Source organism: Camelus bactrianus, chromosome 24 (assembly GCF_048773025.1).
Source record: "Camelus bactrianus isolate YW-2024 breed Bactrian camel chromosome 24, ASM4877302v1, whole genome shotgun sequence".
Classification (NCBI taxonomy): domain Eukaryota; kingdom Metazoa; phylum Chordata; class Mammalia; order Artiodactyla; family Camelidae; genus Camelus; species Camelus bactrianus.
In genome coordinates, this window is record NC_133562.1 from 3,785,159 (window position 1) to 3,800,991 (window position 15,833).

Below are 15,833 nucleotides of genomic sequence, written 5' to 3' on the forward strand. Positions count from 1 at the left end.
TAAGGGCCTGAACACTTTCAAATTATACTTTCTGATCTGATCCTCTTATGGTCTGCTGCATGAGTGAATTTTGATTGTCACAAATACATAATTTGTTGTTTTAAAAAGATCCTAAACTTTTTAGATACAACACCAAAGGCACGGTCCATGAAAGAAATAATTGATAAGCTGAATTTCATTAAAATTTAAAACTTCTACTCTGTGAAAGAGACTGTCAAGAGAATAAGATAAGCCACAGGCTGGGAGAAAGTATTTGCAAAGACATCTGATGAAGGATTATTATCCAAAATATACAAAGAACTCATAAAATACAGCAATAAGAAAATGAACAACCTGATGGGAAAATGGGTGAAAGACCTGAATAGATATCTCAACAAAGAAGATACCCAGATGACAATCCCATGAAAAGATGCTCCACTCATAGATCACCAGGGAGATGCAGATTAAAATAAGAGCAAGATATCCTGTCTTGCCTATTAAAGTGGCCAAAATCTGTAACACTAACACCATCAAATGCCAGGGTGGATGTGGAGCAGCAGGAGCTCTCATTCATGGCTGATGGGAATGCAAAATAGTGCAGCCACTTTGGAAGACAATTTAGCGTTTTCTTACAAAACTAAGCATGCTCTTACCATATATTCCAGCAGTCTTTCTCCTTGGTATTCACCTAAATGAATTGAAAATTATGTCCACACAAAAGCCTGTACATGGATATTTATAACAACTTCATTCATAATTACCAAACATAGGAAGGAACCAAGATGTCCTTTAGTAGGTGAATAGATAAATAACCCATGGTCTATCCAGACAATGGACTGTTACTCTAAAAAGAAATGAGCCATCAAGCCATGAAAAGCCATAGAGAAACCATCAGTACATATTACTAGTAGAAGAAATCAATCTGAAGAGGCTGAAAACTGTATGATTCCAACTATATGACATTCTGGAAAAGGCAAAGCTATGGGGCCAATTAAAAGATCAGTGGTTGCCAGAGGTAAGGAAGTGGGGAGGGATGAACAGATGGAACACAGGATTTTTGGGGAAATGAAAATACTCCATATGATACTATAATTTTGGATACGTGTCATTATACATTTGTCCAAACCTATAGAATGTACAGCTCTATAGGAATGAACCTAATGTAAGCTATGGACTTTGGTTGGTAAGGATGTGTCAGTGCAGGTTCCTAGACCGTCAGAAATGCACCACTGTGGTGCTGGGATGTTCATAATGGGGGAGGCTGTGCGAGTGTGGTGGGAGGGTGTGTCTGGGAAATCTCTGTATCTTCCCCTCAAGTTTTCTGTGAACCTAAAACTTCCCTAGAAGTAAAGTCTATTTGAAAGGAAAAAAGAAAATCCTAAGTCTTAAGCAAGTGCATAAGGCACCAAGGCTCTCCCACATAGTCATGACTTATTATTTTACTTTTCTCAGAGAGAAAAGAAAAAAAGGTAGACTACTAGTGATGCAGCCCTGTGGCAAAGATGTTAAGGTTTTTGTCATCAGTGGAATCAGTGAAATTATCATACTGAAATAACAAGTAATAATTCATAAGGATATTTTAAGTTGTCCAACAAATATGAGTTTTAAAGAACAGTTATTCCCCCACATCTTGGGGTGCAGGAGATCCAGCACTGGATATGAGTCAGCACCGAGTCCCAGCCTGCACCCCGGAACCATGGGTGACGAGGACAAGTGAGTCATTTTCTCTGAGCCTCTGAGCCTTTCGTTTCTTAGGGAATGGAAATACTAATACCCTCAAGATTGTTGAAGGAATTAACTGAGATAATGGTGTTAATTTCTTTTCCCACTTTTCATCTCTTAGAAACACTTCCAAAGAAAGAAAATTGAGGTTTCTTGATTTTCGAGGTTTCTTGCTCTCCTGCCGTTGCTGGTAGATGTAGCCAGTGTCCAGGTTCTTGTGCCATCTCGGAAAGAATTCAGAGATGAGACGTGGAGGTTAAGAAAGTAAAGTGGGGATTTATTAAGGGATGGATAGTACACTCTCAGGGGGAGAGAGGGCAGGCTCAGGTGAGCGGCTGCCCTGAGTTTCTTTGGCAAGTTGGTTACACAGGGTGTAAAAATGAGTGGGTGGAATATTCATTAGGAAGGGAAGGGTCTGGGATCGTATTTCCTGATTTTCATCCCAACTCCACCTTCCTGAGGGGAAGAGGGATTTTTGTCCTTATTTAGTCTGGATTGGAAGTGTCATGGTGTTGGTGCATGATGGGTACTTCTAATCTGGAAGGCTAATTTTATTGAAATGAGGGCCTAATGAGCAAAAGGTTACATTCCGACAGTGGAGATTTCTGCCTTTTCCCACCTTTCTTTGTTGGCCTCTAGGCCACTCATCATCCCAAAAAGTGTGACCACTTATCAGCCCAAAGGTTCCTGCTTTTCTTTCTCTGCTCAGGGCCCCCTGGTGCTTTTATGATGCATGGTTCCTGTGTTTGGCCTGTGCCTCTCCTTTCTGCCCAATTCCTGCTGTTTGGTCTGTGTCCCCCTTTCTCTGCTCATACATAGCTGTCTGCTCTAAGAATACCATGCCCTTCCATCATGCTCCCTGGCAAGTCATGTTCTGCACACAGAGGATTATTGCAGGATTGGAAACCAGCAGCTGGGTCGACTTGATTTTGAGATGTTTTCTAAGACCATCAACTGGCTGCCCAAATTAGGTATGTGCAGACTAAACCTTGTGTTTGGCAAACAAGTGTGTTAGAGACTAAACAGGATATGAGACGACTGCCCTTCTAGGACTTGAATATATTTCTTTTAAAGCTTTACCGTGACAAAGACCTTCTTAAAAAGAAGTTTTGTCATCAACCGACTATATAACGTGTACATTTTAAAGTGTTCTAAAAAGTTTTTTTTTAAAGCAAAAGACTGGACCATGTTACTTGGACTAACAATCAGGTCTCGGGCTGGAATTACTGCTTCTCTTTCTTTTCCTCTTTTCAGACACTAGCTCCTGCTCTTGGCTTTGCTCTGCTTGAGTGTTTTTGTGACTTTGTCTGGAAATCGTATGAAACAAGCATCTCAGTAGAAGGTTCAAAGCCTTCTTTTCAAAGAGTTAAAATACTCTTAATCAGTCACCTATCAGGAGATTGTGACCCTTAGTACCAATGACAGTGTGTCAAGTAGTTAAGACTGCACCATCTGCAGTCAGATGCAAAGTCTCCAAAGTCTCTTGGCTTTGGGCAAGTTGTCTAAACTTTCTAGAAAATGGAACTAATAATATTGCCTGATGCACCATGTTATTATGGGGACTAAGCAAAGAAATGTACATGGAATACGTGATGCAGTGGCCGGAACATGAAGAGGCCTCAGTGCATGTCAGTCTGTGACCATGTGTAAATGGATAGTTCCTATCTGTCTGGGTGCCTGGGGTGGATTTACCACCATCAGGCTGGAGTTGAGCTACAGAAAAGTCCAAGCAGAGTTCTTTGCTACCTGATGGCTCTTGGAGTCAATCCCCCTTACAGGCAGATACTTCAGAAGCTCAGTAGGGAATGATTCTTTCTGCCTCTTCTGGGCTGTGCTCAGGGATCATTTGGGAGTTTTGGAAGCTGGGCAGAACCTCCCTAAAGGGAAAGTTTGAAAACAATATAGGGCAACGTCAAGGAGAAAGGCTGTGGGCTTCTCCCATGTGGGCAAAATAAGTCATGAGTCAGACTTACACAAGTCCATCAGATTTTGATGTTTTTATGACACATTCTAATAATGAACTTTGAAAAGAATAGCCTGGGTTCCAGGAATGAGCCTCCTTCCACTTCAGATGGGTCTTTCCCTCAGTGCTTCCCATTCAGAAACCAGAGACCCCGGATAAGGTACGAGGGAGTCGTTTGAGAAGAACTGAGAAGGTGTGTCCTTGTGACGCAGGTTTGTGCAGGTTCCACGCTTCTAACTGTGTGGGCAGAAGAGAGCCCTGGGGGACAGTTGTCACCGTTTTTCACTTGCCAGATAGATAGGATCTCACTGATCTCACTGATAACCTGCAATGTCAGCACTTAACTCTCCTTGTGGACTTGGGGAAAGCTTACTTTCGTTTCCTTCCTCAGTCTACTGTGAAGCCTTGGGTTCTTTCTTCTAAGACAGATACCAGATGTGGGTAATTGTAGTCTGTAAAGGCTGGCAGTGCCTTCACTGTCATCATGGGGACCTGGTGGCTGGTGCTAATGGGAGCGTTTAGATTTAATCGATGAAGGAAAAGCACTTTTACTTTCTGATGGCTTTCCTGTGTCTAGAGGAAATCCACTTTGGACACTCAAATTCAGTGAACTGTCCTTGCCCGGATAGCAGTCGCTTCACATGACAAAAGTGTCTTCACAAAATGAAGCTGTCTGGTGAGCTGCAGTTTTCTGAATGGTAGGATGCTGATACAGGAACAGCGTTGAATGGGGGTCAAGTGAGCCAGGATTTAATTTCCTCTGTGCCACTTAATAGTTTTAGATGCTTTTCCTACTCGTATCAGCTCCATCTCTATGGTTCACAGTTTACTCCTTTGCAAATCAAGAGTAGAATGAATTGAATCTAGAATTAAATGATTTTTATGGACTCTAGATAAACAACTTTTGGGGGATTGACTTCTAGACTTAGGAATGCATTTTGCATTTATTGAAATGCATAATCCAAGCAATAAAAGTAATAAGGAAAAGGACTTTGCTAAGATGGAAGTGGTTGGTTTTCATTTCCCTTTTATGTTTGCAGCTGGCTAGGGCAGGAAGGTCTGTGTATTCTTGTGTGGGCACACACCTGGTAATGGATTTGAGATGAAAAATCAATCTCTTTTAAGAAACCACCCCCTTATAACATTTTGGGTACATCTATACCCTCTTTCACTCTGGATCCAACTTTGAATAAACACTGTGCTCTCTGCCAAGGACCAGCAAATCCAGCATTAGTCATCACTGTCTTATTTCGCCCACATGGGAGAAGCACACACCCTTTCTCCTCAGCGTTGCCCTATATTGTTTTCAAACTTTCCCTTTAGGGAGGTTCTGCCCAGCTTCCAAGACTCCCAAATGATCCCTGAGCACAGCCCAGAAGAGGCAGAAGACTCTTTCTCTAATGAACTTCTGAAGTATCTGCCTGTAAGGGGGATTGACTCTAAGAGCCATCAGGTAGCAAAGAACTCTGCTTGGAATTTTCTGTAGCTGCAATCCCTGTTGGTAGTAAATCCACCCCAGGCACCCAGACGGATAGGCACTGCCTCCATCTGTATATGGTCAATATTGACTTGTACTGACCTTTCCATGTTCTAGTGATTGTATCAGGCATTTCACGTACGTTTTCCTTCTCAGGAGAACTTTGGAATCTTAAGTCTCATTAAAAGTCCTTGATCATTCACATATACACACACACACAGGCTAGACTTTTCCTCTGTTTTAGAGTGCTGACCTTAACCTTCTTTTGCATTTTTACCACCTGAATTTCATTGGACTAACCTTTTGCCTCTGTTCCCTCTGCCAGAAAATTGTTGAGCAATGATGATGCTTTTCGGTAACAATAAAGAGGCTTGTCTATCTCTGATTTCAAAAATGTTGAAGCTTTTCATTTCATCAGAGAAAAGGATCTCCAACAATGTATGTCCAGAATTTCTTTTTGGTGTCACCTTAGGGATCTCTGTGGATGGAATTTTTGCTGCTTCTCTGTAGAAACTTGCTCAATCTCTTACCTCATTTTTGGTCTAATGACTGGAAGGAAAGATCCCAGGAATATGAAGCAATGGATTAGTTGTTTACAGCACAATGCAACTTTCCTGGTTGCATGCAACTGTTGATAAGCTACGCAAGGGTTTAAACCAAACACTCCTTTATGTTTGTGTAGCAGAATTTATTATCTCTGGGACTTCATTCTCAAGTTAAAGGTTGTTGCCTTATGTAGGAGAAAAGCTAAATTTTCAGCATACTTGGAAGCATTTCGCTTGCCTTGTTTGTTTACATGACTGAGTCAAGTATTGGACTTTGCATAACATTCTCTTGATTGAAAATAACTAGCTCAACTGGTTGCATTACAAGTTGTAAACATGACGCATGAATTCATGAGAAACGTGCATTTTTTCGTCTTAAGACTTTTTAAAAAGAAAGCTTTAAAATATTTTAGTGCTGATTTTCCTTTTATGCAATTAAGAAACAGTGCACCCTTGAGCACAGTTTGAAATTTAAATTCCCCTCAACGGGACAAAATCCTGATTTGCTTATCAAATGGGACAAAACGTATCTGGGGCAGGGGACCTGGTTCTTAGTTCATCATTTAGTTTTGAAATCAGAAACAGCGACCAACCATGCTGGCACTTTACCCTTAGGAAAGTCGTGATCTAGATGTGTTTGTACAACCTTGAGTAGGTGGAATAAGGCTGAAGACATAACTTGACAAAAGGTTGGATTCATCTCATGAATCTGGTTCTGCCCTACCTGGCCTTCGTTCTCTCTGGCCTTGTTCTCACTGGTTTTTCATTCTCAAATCACAGGGGAGGAGATTATTTCAGGGCATTCATCACCACTCCCCCCCTCCAAATCTATTCTTGAGAGATTGCACAAAACCCCCAGTTTTCCATTCCAACAAGGCTTGAGTCTTTTTGCCTCTCTCTGTAGGAAAGGAGGTTAATATCTTTTTCCCAGACACATTAAATGTGACTTGCAAATGGTTCCCACTGTTCCATTTACATAATCCATGAAACAGTCACAGTATTTGTATCTCAAGGGAAAACAGAAATTCAGTTATACTCAAAATTTCCATCAGGGCATTATATAATAAGTTAATGATTTTCCTATTGCTTTTTACTTATTAGTAGAATAATAGGTCAGAAAAAGCAATTCGGTGAACATACAGCAGAATAATTGTCACAACTGTAATGCTTAATAAATCTGATTTCTCATCTTTTACTGGAATTCTCACAATTTGAATTAACCCTGTGATTTCGGTGAGCTTACAGGTGATATTTCAAATGATTTTCCCTAAACCAACAGGTACCCAAAATTGTAACTTAAAGCACACAAAAATCTTGGGAAGCACACTTTTGTATGGCCTTTTGTTTCCTGTCATGATTTGCATGAGATCTGCTTTAGGCCTGTTCCCCGGAAAAGATTCTCTGCAGTTTGTGTGCTGGAAATTTTTTGAGAAGGGTACTCAAGTCAATACTGTGGGGGACAGAAGGGAGGTTCGGGCAGAGGAAGGAGCTGAACTGTGATGTCGGTGCCAAAAAGGCAGAAAGTTTGAGTCTCTCCCACAGCAAGCCCTGGAGTTACACAGAGTTGTCCCACCTTGAAGCAAAGGCACTGGACATCATGTGCTCCTGCTCCTGCCCTGCCCCCACCCCGCCCTGTCCCCTGGACCCACAGAACGGGGCTTGTCTCTGGGTAAGGCAGCAGTCTCCAGCCTGACAGTTTATGGGCGGGACTCAGATGAGGGCCTTTAGCTGCTAATACCTCCAGCAGCGGGGACGAGAGTATCTCAGTCCTGAAGGGGAGATCTGGGTGGAGCGCCCCAGCGTCCATTACAAAATCCACATGAAAATAGCTGATTGGACGAGTGATTTGGGCCAGGAGCCCAGAGGGTTCTCTCATCTGCATTAAACTTTTCTCTGCTTCCCTCTGGGAGTCACGAGATCATCTCCATAGAGTCCATGGGCAGTTTTCCTTCCCTTTTCTCATCTGGCCCCTTTCTGCTCTCATGAAATAGTGGGTACAGGGCATGCTTTGGATGGAGGCAGACCTGAGTTTCTTTTTTCTTGCTTTTTCTTTTTTAAATTGGTGTAGTCAGTTTACACTGTTGTGCCAACTTCCAGTGTACAGCACAGTGTCCCAGTCATACATATACATACATATATTTGTTTTCATATTCTCTTTCATTATGGATATTGAATATAGTCCCCTGTGCTCTACAACAGGACCTTGCTGTTTATCTATTTTATATATAGTAGTTAGTATCTGCTAGTCCCAAACTCATGATTTATCCCTTCCCACTCTCTGTCCCCCCTGGTAACTTAAGTTTGTTTTCTATGTTAAGACAGACCTGAGTTTAAATCCCACCTCTGTCTTTTACTGGCTGTGCGTGGCCTCTCTGAACCTCAGTTTACCTGTCTATATAATGGAGATAATAGCACCTGTCAAGAACTGTGAAGAGGCTTCTATTTTACCCTTCTTTCAAGCTAGGTTAGCCTGCCACCACTTTGTGGATGCTTTTAAAAGACATGGGACTCGGGTCAGAGACAAAGGGCAGTTTATTTTTCACAGCGATACTTTAGCTGGAGTGCTAGCATTTGTTTGGGTTCTCCAAGCACCAGTTCTGACCACAGGGCAGTGCAGAGAGGGCCAGAGATACCTGCAGATGTAGCAGGTTTGGATACAGCAGTGCAACCTTGAGCATCAGGAACTCAGTTCTTTTATACCAGGCACTAAGCAGGGTTGCCAGTGGCTATGGGCAGAGACACTGTCTCTCTGTGGTACAAGACTGCTGTAAAACATCCTTGAAAACATAGTCTGAAACAAAGGCAGTTAGTGCCTCTACTAGAAAGATGTGCAGGATTGCTAGAGACCCAAGAAGAATTATCTGTCACTCCAGCAGGACCCACTTCATTAATTGACAGAGAGGGCAGCTACCATCAAGTTAAGAGTGTGATATCTGAGGCTGGCTGCTTGAGTTTAACCACTGCTTATACAACTTTAAAGAATGGGACTTGAGGCAAGTTCCTCAACCTCTGTAAGCCTCAGTTTACCCATCTGTGAAATGGGAGTAATGATAGTACCTGCGACATAGGGTTCTTGTAGGATAAACCGAGACAAGCCATGTGGAAGGGCTGATGTGAGCAGATGCCCGGTAGATGGTGACGCTATTACAGCAGCCTGGACACTGACCAACTGCCTGGTTATTCTCCCCAAGTGGCACCAGGAATAGGAAAAAGCCTTATCTGTGGGCTCAGCCTCACCACAGTGACTCGGGCTCATCCTAACCTTGCAAAGGAGGACTACGAAGAGCCCGAGGCAGGTCGCTCAGGGACTCACGCCTCACCAGCCTTACATGTAGTCTTGCTCTGCCCTCGGGAGGAGGTGACGTCCAGGCCACATCTGTAACATGGGGCATGTAAAAGGCCGAATGACCTACAGGTTTCCTGCCAACCCTCAGGTACCATGGCCTTAACCTTCACAAAAGGGGGACATATCCCCATGAAGGAGGTTAGCTGAGGTAGCAGAGAATGAAAAGAAGAAATGTGTGCATGGAAACCAGGACAGTCAGAACTCCTGGGCTTAAGTCCTGGATCTTCTTGACCACCAAATGTATCAGCCCGACCCCGTCCGCTGCCTCCTGTGTTTACAGCATCTCTCCTCCTACCCTAGGCTGGTCCCCTCATGGGTATTGGCCTCCCATCCCTTTTCTTGGGTTCAGTCCTCTCCTGCAGCTTGAACCTCTTTCCCCCCTGGATAACTGCCATGGAATGTCCTGCAGCTCCAGGAAGCAGCAGCATCACCAGGGAGCTTATTAGAGATTCAGAACCTTGGGCCCCACCCAGACCTCTGACTCAGAATCTGCATTTGAACCAGCTCCTCCAGGGACTGAAAACCACGTCTAGTCTACTGGTTCTCAAATGTGCTTGCACACTGGACTGACCTGTTGTGCTTCCAAAAAAACCCACGGATGCCTGGGCTCCAGCTTGCAAAGGGTTTTAATTTAATTGTAAAGGAAGGCGGCCTGAGCATCAGAATTTTAAAATTCCTTCCAGGTCATTCTAATGTATAATCTAGGTTAAGAACAACTGCTTTAGTATCTCATATCTAAAAAGAAAAAAAAGCTATACTTGAAATGATTTCTTCCTTCAGGTATTTATTTTTCCACTTGCTCTTTCTTTACTTCCTTTGTTTTATAGGCAAAACCCACTTTCTTCACGACTTTATCTCACATTCATTCCGCGACCCATTCTAATCTGACTTCTCCACAGACCACTGGAATTGCCTGTGCTGAACCGCCCATGAGCTCTGTTTGGCTAAAGGGGCTCTTTGAGCTCAAGTCTTCACCTGGGCTCTTGTTCTGTCGCCTACACAGTGGCCTCCCTCTCTCTCCAGTTTCTTCTTTGTCCAGGCTTCCCTCCTCGTTTCTCTTCCAACTTTGTCCTTGACCTCTCCACTGGGATGTCCTATGGGCTTCTCAGACTTGGCATGTCCAAAGCTGAACTCTGATTTTCCCCACCAGAATGAGTCCCTCCTTCTGTCTCCTTCTCAATAAATGCTGCCTTCTTTTTCCATCTCATTAAGTGGCATTTAAATCTATCTGGTCATTCATGCAAGAAATCCAGAGACACTTTTCAACATCTCCCTCTATCATTCTATCACCAAATCTAACAGATCTGACCACCATGATTTGTCCCAAATTTGTCCACTTTCTTTTTCCATCTCCACTGGTATCACTTCAACCCAGCCAGCATCTCTCACCTGGACCACTGTCATCGCTTTCAGAATGACATCCCTGCTTATTCTCTTGCCTCTTCCATCTATTATAGTCATAATGTAAATTATTCCGTCATCTGATGCTTAAAACCCTTCAAGTTTTACCACTGTACTCGAGTGAAGGGAGCCTTTTCTTACCTTTCCAGTCCTGTTCCTTCCCCTCTTGTAAGTTCTCTTTCCTCTCAACACTGTCAAGTGCCAGGTTCTCTCTTACTGGGACCATCCTGTCATGTGGACAGCTGCCATTACTTGGAAATGCCTCTTAGAAGGCCATCTGAATTGGATGGAAAGGAGACTGAATCTCCTGCTCCAAACCACTTTCTTAAGGAAAACACTGCATTTTAAAGGGAAACCCCTTTGCTTTCAACAACATTGCCTTCTCCAAACCTTGCAAAATAACACATCAAAACCAAATCTCAGGTTCAGGTTGTCTGTGCAGCTTTGTTATGCTGTAGTAGAGATTTAATAACTCCAAGGCTTTGACAAGCTGTTAGATAGTAATGTATCTTTTGTGGGGAATTAAGTTATTCCTTTTCTATGAAGTCTGGTCTCTGAAAATGTCACCACAGATAATCTGTCTCTCAGCTTTATAATGACATAAATGTATGTCAGAAAATATCCAAAGCAATTTGTTCTTACTATATGATCATCTGTTTAAAAAAGCATAAAAAAAAGGAGAACAAGCAAAAAGGTAGGAAGGGCAAGAATAAGGAGAGAAAAAGCCTCAGAATCTGTAAAATTTGAATCAAACTTTAGAAAAATAGTTAATGCAGGGTGTAGGATGTGTTTTTTGGAAAATATACTAGTAGTTATCTGCTGTTTCAGCAACTTTCAAACTGCAGTTTTTTGTTTAAAAAGCATCATTTGTCAGTAAGATCAGTGGCTTGTGTCAGTGTCAGTTTCCCATTTGTGATGTTGTACCGTGTTGTGTAAGGAGTTATCTTTGGGGAAACTGAGGGAAGGGTACGTGGGGTCTCTTGGTATTCTTTCTTTCAAATGCATCTTGTGTGTGTGTGTGTGTGTGTGTGTGTGTGTGTGTGTGTGTGTGTGTGTGTGTGCATACACATATACAATTCATTTATCTCAAAAGAAAAGGTTTTAAAAGTTGCATCTAAATAAGGCAGTAGGAGTTTGATAGACAGAAAGATGGATCTACAGAGACTTCGCTTTTTTCATCCTCTCCATCCACTGCAAAGGCCCACATGATTTGTTAGTTAAATGTGCAATTGTTGTCTTTTCATCTCAAACCCACATTTTACTCTGAAGCATCAACAGTTATTCTTAGAACTGTCTCTCATCCCTGAAGAGCAAACGTACTATGGTTTTGTACTGGCAAAGACCTTTTTAATAGCCATTAAGGCTAATGGACTTATCTGATTCCACTATTTTTTCCATCCAAAGTTACAGAATTTTCAGTGTTCCCTAAATGTTGCCCATGAAGGTAAAATGCATCTTCCATGTGAATTACACAAAAATTGGTAAAAACTTTCCTTCATATTTCTCCGTATAACTTAGTTTGTTGGTTTAATATACCAAAAATATATTAAGCTCTGAACTAACAAATTAAAGTATACTGTATCTGGGGTTTTTTCTTTGATTTTTATAGGTGTTATAAGAGACAAATAATGTATAAAATAAATATTTTAAAAAGGAGACTTTGTCTTTTAAATACTTTTAATTTAATTATTTTCAAATACAAATGTTGAATTTTTTTATTTTTAAAGTAATATAAAATTTTTTCACTTGGCATTTTTCTAAATTTTTAAAAATTAAGGAAACTTTTAACTTTGAGATATAGATTTATAGGCAATTATAAGAAATAATACAGAGAGGTCCCATGTACTTATTACTGTTTCTCCCAATGTTAACATCTCATAAAACCACAGTACAGTATCACAGCCAGGAAACTGAGACCGACATGCTCCACTGATCTCATCCAGATTTTCTCGTTTCACTCGTATTCATTTGTTTGTGTGTATGTGTTTATTTCCAAGCACAAATTATATATTTTCTCTTCCATTAAGTTTTCAACCAGGAGGACATGGGACTTCATTTGTGTTTCTGCTTCTGGAAATAGGAGATAGAGATTTTAGCCATAGAAAACAGAATCCACCCTGGACTGTGCTGTTTCCCTGTGATAGTGTGAAAGTGTTCCACAGAGCCCCACAAAGAGCCATCAGCAACCGCGGAAAACACATGCCGGTTTCGGTGGTTTTTCCGTCTTAGTCATTTATTTCAGGATTCTAGACGCTGAAAGGGCAGATCTCCCTCGTCTTCTCTACCCCCTGCCAACCCCCTCATCTCTCTCCCTATTTTCTTTCTCTTTGTTTTTAACAGATAAACTAAAAACAGCCTTTGGGAAACCACAACTTAAGTAAGCAAATCTACTTTTTATAGAGTTATAGGCAAATGATTCACTTAAGAGAAAACCGTTTAATGACAAGTACTAAATAGATCTAATCTTTCCAATGAACAAATCCAAATGATTTTTTAAAAATAGTACGTTGTCGATAGTTTAATACAAAATGAAAAACACACAATTATGAAGGTCTATAGAATAAAAATGAAGAACTCACCCCCTGTCAACAGTTGTGATGATTTCTTACACCTCTGACAGTGTCCTCACCTCAGATTAATACACACACACACCCATACACACACAAACACACACACACACACACACGTACACATCTCACACAAAAAACCCAAGGGTCAAAGACAAAATCAAACAATACCCCAGCTAGAGTGGTGGTTTTCCCAAGTTACAGATACTGCAACTCCTATCATAAATGGGGAAAAAAAAAGGGATTTTTGTTGGCAAAGCATGAAGGATGGTGATTATTTTCTCAGGAAAAAAGGGTTAGATGTCATATTTCCCCCTGTTTTAACACAAATGAAAGAGCATTTATAAAAACAAGATGCTTAAATCTTGTTAGGATAGGTAATCTCGTGTTAGTTTAACAGTAAAACCCCGAATCTGTTTGCCCCAGAACTTTTTCCACTAGGACGTGTCATTATCACTTGATACGTTTTTCCCACCAGGCTCTTTTCTCTCCACACTTCCTGAAGTAGATATGCTTGAGAGGAAAAAAATAGGAAGAAATAATAAAAAAAGAATTGATCTAGAGTGATCTATTCACATAAGCCAGCCCATTTAAACTTTTCATTCATCTTGAAACAATCTGAGAATTTATGCCACGTCTTCTAGGAGCATTAACCACAGAAGACAGACCAATGGGCTATGAAAGTGCCTGCAAAATGATGGGAGTTTCATGCAGGATTCATGACATATTTGCTCACAGTGCTGGGTCCTGATCTTTCTCTCTGTGATCCTTTGTTGTTTTGTGCTTGAGCTTTTAGTTGAAAGCTGAACGAGAGAAGCCCTTAGGTGTTACGAATTCCAGGTATCTGTGAAGTGGGACTGGGAACTCTTCTCCCCCCGCTGTGCAAGAGTTTTCCAGCCAGGAAAGGTATTCTGAAACCTACAGAGAGATTCACAGGATGGAAGCCAAAGAGTTCAGTGGATTTTCTCCTTGCTGTCAGAGATGGACACCCACTAGCACCCAGGTCATGGGAGCCATGCGCTGAAGGGGAGGCGTGCTGTACCTGAACACTGATGGCTGAGAAGGACTGTGTTAGCACAGAAACCGGATAAAAATCAGAATTTGTCAGCAGGAAGCCATTTGGCATCAATAATGAAAGAGTGGAACCTTTAGAAACCATCTGTTCCTCTTAATTCAGAAACATCACAGAGACAGAAATTTATGAGCCAACAGTTATGCAGACCTGGAGGCCTTCCTGGAGGTGACAAAACCGAGCATAATCTTACTGTTGCCAAGCAGTGCGTGGGACCCGCCTGATGTCAGGGTTTTCCCCCTGGTAGAACCGGCTGGGGAATGAGATGGACCTGTTTCTAATTAGCCCAGTTTACCCAGTTCCAAAGAGGATCCTGGCTCCTGCTCAATCTGGCAACACAATTCATTAGAAACATAATTTGGGGCAGCATCCTGGGAGGAGCGGCACTCAGAAGGAGCTCTTGTGGGGAGGTCAGAGGAGAGAAAACGCCGCTTTCTGTGCAAACAGCACCTCCTGGTGAGAATTCAGCCTCTGGCCTGAAGGACAAAAATTCACAGCTCACCTCTGAGATAGAAAGTGCCCTGTGTCTTTTATGTTCTCTCACCGGGACCCTCCAACCAAACTGATCTGATTAATAAATCAAAGTAAGAGGTTCCTAGTTCCCTAGTCACTGCCACTGAAAATGATCAGTCTCTTCACTGGAAGTCCTCCTTAGTGTCTGAAGTCAAAGGCTAGATTTAGACTTATCTCTGCCCCACAGGTTGGACAGGCTCTCATGATGCCAGACCAGGAGCCGCATTCCCAGGGATGGGGGATGTTTAAGGTCAGTATGGGATCAGTAGGGCCGGGCTCAGAAGCCTGGCACTGACGGCTGAGCCACTGGTCTCGTCTCTCCTTGGATTTCCTTTTATGTTCCTGAACAACCACATCTTAACTCCTGCTAGGGAGGCAGTATCTCTCTTTGAAGCTTTCGTGGGTGAACACACACACACGCACACACCAGAAAACCTTCTCACAGTCCATACGCTTCAAAGGTAACAATCCTTCCTTGAAGTGACTTGCGATGACATTCTTCTTTCCACAAAAATGTGCAAAAAAAGTAAAATTTTTTCTTCACTGATTATTCTCAAATAAGCATTTAATTGGCAAAGACACCTAATGCTACAGGAAACTTGATAAATGCTCAGATGCATTAGTATAAAATTCTGGTTTCTGCCTTCGTTAAATAGGGAGTATAGCATAGTAGTTAAGCATCCAGGCACGAGAACCAGACTTCCTGAGTTCCAGCCTAATTCTGCCACCGCCTAGAGAGAGGACTTTGGTAACCTACTTGTTACTAGGTTGCCTGGTACCTTGATTTCTCATTTGCCAAAAGGGGCCAGTTTCACCAATACTCACTGATAGGGCTATTATGAAGACTAAGTAAGTGAATCCAGGCTGAGGGCTCCGGCCCAGTGTAACATGGGGTGAGCAGCCAGTGACTGAGCTTGCCCCAGTTGCTGCTATTTACTGATGCTTATTGATTCATGCTCTGCAGACAGGCTCCTAGGGGAACACCTAAGTCACAATTTGCTGTTGATAGCATTCCACTGTTTGCAAACTACAGCCACATCCAATACGCTATTATCCAACCCTCATCGCAAGCCTCCAGCTGGGTGTGTTGTCCGTTGTTACCTTCATTTACTGGCTGTGAACGTGAATCTCGGAAAAGGTGTTTCAGATGCTGGGTTCAGAGTTAAAATTAACCCCTGCTTTCCAACCTTTGGACCAGCACTCTTCCAGTAACACTGAGACATCAACATACTTTGCTGATGAGATAAT